This window comes from Caenorhabditis briggsae, assembly GCF_000004555.2.
Source record: "Caenorhabditis briggsae complete genome, chrV, whole genome shotgun sequence".
NCBI lineage: Eukaryota > Metazoa > Nematoda > Chromadorea > Rhabditida > Rhabditidae > Caenorhabditis > Caenorhabditis briggsae.
Genome location: NC_013488.2, coordinates 16,342,683 through 16,348,396, shown reverse-complemented (window position 1 = coordinate 16,348,396; position 5,714 = coordinate 16,342,683).

The window sequence follows — 5,714 nt, the reverse complement described above, 5'->3', positions numbered from 1 at the left end:
CGATTATTTTGAATAGACAATAAGTGTATTTTCCTGCGTTGTAATATCCAGTACAGTTCCTATTCTGATCGTCTCTCTATCCTCAATATGTTCTCCATTCGACATCGTAGGCTAAAAGCTCAACTAATTCTTCTCTATAAATTTTTAAATGGCTCCGCCTACTTTCCTAACCTAAATGCCCATGTCAAATACTCCTCCTCCCCTCGTCGCCCTATGAACTTAATTATTGTTCAGCCCTATTCCTCTGACTATTTTTCTTCAATTGTTCCCCTGTGGAACGCCATCACTTCCCAAGTTACCCGATTTCTCCTACCTTCCGAGTTTGAATCCTTAATTTCTTCCAGTATTACCCGTTATTGATATATTTGCTCCCCTATTTTTCTTTTTCTACCGGTTACATCTTTCCTATGTCAAATATCTAAATTATCCCGTTTCCCCTCCCCTACTCAGATCGGCCTCGTGAGGGGCATTTTTCTGAGTCTTTCATGTCCTGCCCTCTAATGTTTTATTACACCTGATCAATAAACAAATTACAAATTACAAATGTAGGCTCCGCCCCTGACTCCGCAAATTTTGCCGCTGACTTTTTTTTTCTTGCAGCTTGAAATTTAGGCTCCGCCCACTTTTCCAGGGAAATATTTAAACAAATATTGAAATCTCAAAGCCTACTTTGCAAAATTTTTCTCATGACTGCAAATATGCAAACCAGTGCGCGGAGCTCTTTATTAATTTGAGCTCCGCCCCCTGACTCCGCCCATTTTCCCGGAATTTTGAAATTTAGACTCCGCCCACCGAATCCGCCTCTTTTCCCGCGAGCTTGCACTTTAGGCTCCGCCCGTTTTCCCGGTAATTTTTTTTCAAACATTTTTTGAAAATTAAAATAAAAAAAATTAAAATTTTTCCTAATTCCCATAAAAAAGATTTGTTTGAAAAACGATGAAAAAGTGTAAAAACCAATTTTTCGATTCAAATTTTCGAAAAAAAAGTCCTTGGCTCTTCGCAACCGCGCTCCACCGAACAAAAACTTGCAGTTCGAATTTCGCTCGTGTATAGTAATCGAAAAGTCCCTTACAGTCTCAAATTGAAAAACGAAACATAACAAAACAGTCTTCTCCACAATCTCATAAACATTCGATAGTTCTTTTGCCACGAATTTCTGTTGAGGGAGACATTTGGTCAAATTTCCGACGAGAGACATATCAATTGCATTTTTGCTCGAATCAATAATCAAATCACTTCGTCCAGAAGCCACAAGAATTTGAACAGCTGGAGCGAAAAGTTGAATTTTCGGAAAGATTTTAGCCAAATCCATCAGGTCCAATTCGTCTTTTAAATAGCAAAAATCGAAGTCTCGGCGACCGAAAAATCGGATATCATGTAGATGTTTATCTTTTGATAAGTCCTTGTTCAATTCCAGATTTTTGATATCCGACTCGATTTTCTTCACATATTCCACATTGATAAAACAGAAGGGTTTCTGAAAGAAAATTTCCAATTTTTATAGAGCTGAAAAATGCCTGGCCAAACTTTTGCAAGATGGATTTTCTAGGCCACCAACTCTTGTGACTTAGAAGTGACCTCATATTAGCATATGTTTCTAGGCCATTTTAGCATGATGGCCTAGAGAATTCAACTTGCTAAAGTTCATGCTAAAATGACCTAGATGATACACCAGGTGAATGATAGACTATTTCTAGGTCATAAGTGTTGGTGGCCTAGAAAACACTATTTGCAAAAGTTAGGCCACCGTGGTAAATGACCCAGAAATGTTTTCCGGCTGAATTCAAATATAGCCCCCCACCCCAATTCAAGTATAGCCCCCCAAAATGAACCATAGTAGAGCCCCCCCACCTCCAACAATCTAGACACTTGAAGCAGTTGTAAAAAAGCCCCCCCCCCACTTTTAAATGATCCATTCCAATTCAAAATAAGCCCCCCCCCACCCATTCAATTATAGACTCCCACTTTTGCGTAGTTTGTGGTGTGTGAAGGGTACCGTAACCGTCATGATGCAAATTTTGAGCTTTTTTAAAAAAATTTTCTTTGATTTTTTCGGAACTTGTGTCATTTTTCACCATTTTTCCTTGTTTCTTGGAAACTTTTTCTGAAAAATACTTTTCAGTTATGTATATCTTATCAGAACTTCCAAATTTAAAACATTCTAAAATTCAGGCTTAGGCCAAAAAATGGTGGGGACCTATTTTTGAATTGGTGGGGGTCTAAAATTGAATGGGTGGGGGCTATTTTTGAATAGGTGGGGGGGGGGGTCATATTTGAATAAAGTGGGGGGCTCAGATAAGGTTCTCTTTTTGGGGGGCTATTTTTGAATGGTTGGGGGCCTTTAATTGAAGAAGGCAGGGAGGGGTGGGGGTCATATTTTAAGAATACCAGGTTCTTCAAGTATAGGCCCCCACTTTGTACTGGTGGGGGGGGGTCATACTTTAATCAACCAATTCAACATCAGCCCCCCACCAATTTTTGCACTGGCGGGGGGCTCTACTATAGTTGTTTACCAGTCGATTTGAGCCCCCTGTCGGGGCTCAACCTCCTGGCTTCAGTTCACTGTATCTTACACTTGAATTTCTAATGTCTAGATTTTTCACTTTCCGAGTGCCCGAAACTTCCAAGTACTTTGATTTTTAAATTTTGGATGTTACTAATATGGGAATTTTTAGATACCGTGATTTCTCCAATAGAAGCCCACATCTATTTGATGCCTACTTCTGATAAAACAGGCGTACTTTTTTCAATGTTCTGATAATTTCTTTTAAAGGTGGGGAGACATGAAAAATTGTGTTCTCGAAATTACTTTCAAATATGCCCCTCGAGGAGTTGAACTTGTGGGGGTGAGGATTAAGGGTGCGGCGCCGCTACCGACTGAGCTACACGGGCAAAAAAAAGCGGTCGCCCGATTGCATACATAAAGGCGAGGACGACAGCTGTACGCAGAGTGAAATTAAGCGTTGTACACCGTCACGGTAGAATGCATACCGTGGCTCCAAAAATCCTCCGTAAAATATCCTGTCCCCCCACCTTTAAGTCTTGTCGCTTTTTTGAGAAAAAAGATATCCGATTTTCTGAATTTCCGAGTTTCTACACGACAGAATACATGTTTCTTGAAAAGGGAATACAATTGTTTGATTTTCTAAAGTCTCGAATTTCTAACCTAAAATCCTTAATTGTCGAATTTCTGCATTTCCGAGTTTTTTGAATACTCGGCTTTTCCGAATTCCTGAAATTTTGAATTACCACATACATCAATATTTCTAAGCCTTTGGTTCTAGATCACAATGAAAGTATAGAGAAAATTTTGCAATATTTTTGTAGAGAAAGCTAAAATTTGAGAACGTTCGAGACCCTCCTGGAATTTTTTGGAATATTCTTGAACTTTTTCGAATTTCCAGGACTATTCTACAATTTTCTAGAGCTTTAATGATGTTTTGGGTCTTTTGCAGTTTTTTGGAATGTTCCGGAGCTTTCTAGAATGTTCTCGAAACTTCTGGATTTTTCTAGCTCTTTTTGGAACTTTCCAGAATGTTCTAGAACTTTCCAGAATTTTCTAGCCCTTGCTGAAGTTTTCTATAACCTTCTGGAAGTTTCTAAAATGTTTTGGAGCTTTCTGGAATTTCTTGAATTTTCGGAAACTTTCTAGCCCTTTCTGGAATTTTCTAGAACTTTTTGAAATTTTCTAGAATGTTCTGAAATTTTCTAAAATGTTTAAGAACTTTTCAGAATTTTCTAGCCCTTTCTGGAATTTTCTAAAATCTTCTGGAAGTTTCGAGAATGTTTTGGAGTTTTCTGGAATTTCTAGAACTTTTCGGAATTTTTCAGAATGTTCTGGAATTTTCTAGCATGTTCTAGAATTTACTGGAACTTTCTGGAAAGTTTCTGGATTTTTCTAGAATGTTCTAGAATGTTCTAGAACTTTCTGGAATGTTCAGAAACTTTCTAGAATGTCTTGGAATTTTTTAGAATGTTCTGGAATTTTCTGGAGTTTTCTGGAACTTTCGGGAATTTTCTAGAATGTTCTGGAACTTTCTTTAATTTTCTGGAATTTTCTGGAATGTTCTAGAATTTTCCTCATAACTTAAGAACCTTGTATTCAAAAGAAAATTACTATGACCCATTTTCAGTAATCCACAGGATCGAAATTCAAGTGATATACGAAAAAAACGAAATTTTCAAAATTTTTAAGTTCTGAAAATTTTTGCTCAATTTCGTGTAGGCAACACATAGATAGGCCAAAAAACCGTTTTGCAAAATTTTATAAATATTATTGAGTTTGAGCATAATTTTGAAAATTTCGATTCTCAATCCTATAGGTTTCCTGTTAGCTAGAAGGCCCAGTACACCATAGACATGAAGCGCTCGGTAGTCCATGGCTACATACCACACACTATTATAGGAGTCCCATGCCCTTTGGAGTTATTCAAGTAAATGTCCGAGACGGACACACAGACACACACTCAGAAACGTTTCCTTAGTAAGAAGTAGATAAGTTGGGGGGTCATTTTGAGGTGGGGGGCTATATTTGAATTATGCCTGTTTTCCCATGGACCTGATGTGTTTTCTAGCCCATTGTTGATAATGGCCTAACTTTTGCAAATTGAGTTTTCTAGGCCACCAACACTTATGACCTAGAAATAGTCTATCATTCACCTGGTGTATTATCTAGGCCATTTTAGCATGATGGCCTAACTTTTTCAAGTTGAGTTTTCTAGGACATCATGGAAAACAACCTAGAAAACATACTAGCTGAATGTCAGGTCATTTCTAAGACTTTTACCGTGATGACCTAACTTTTTGCAATTTGAATTTTCTAGGCCACCGACTTTTTTGACCTAGAAATGACCAGATATTCATCTGGTAAGTTTTTATAGGCTACTTCACATGATGGCCTAACTTTTGCAAGTTGATTTTTCTAGGCCACTATGTTGAATAGCCGAGAAATGAACAGATGTTCGCCTGGTGTGTTTTCTAGGCAACTTTACATGGTGGCCTAGAAAACCCAGCCTGCAAAAGTTAGGCCAGCTTCAAAAAATTGCAAAAAACAAACCTGGTCGGGATGAAAAGTTTTCGCGAGTTCTTCACAAATTCTGTCCAGCTGGTCTGCGCCTTTAAGCCTTTGAAATAATCTTTCTTTTCCGAAAAGAAGCGATTTCAAAATTTGAAAAAATGCATCAATTAGGAGAATACAAAAGATTTCTCGCTTCGGGCCTTGAACATAGGTGGATTTGTGGGTCACTCGAGGGATCGATACTTTGATGAACTGCAAAAATATTGATTTTTGGAATTTTGCAGAATTCAAAAATGTAAAAATTCAAAAACAAAAAATTGTTTGCATCAAAATTTGTAGAAAATATGGATTAAAAAATGAAAAAAAAAAATGAAAAAATCTCGTAAAATCAAAATTTCTGGAAAACTGAAAATTTTCAATTTTTTTGAATTTTTAGTATTTTTCTACACATTTAAATGCATTAAAGGTGGTGTGCGGTGAAAAATTTTATTGCTTTATTTTGTGCAGAAATCTATGTAGATTCACATAAAAATAAAGAAAAAATTCAAAAAAAAATTCCTTCATTGAGAAAAACGGCATCGAAAAGTCAAAGTGGGAACCGGTGGCCTAGCGGCCAGGTGTGAGTTTTCTAGGCCAACTTCCGGTAAAAGCGCGCGAAATTCGAATTTTTATTGATTCTCAGTGTTTTCTCAGATGT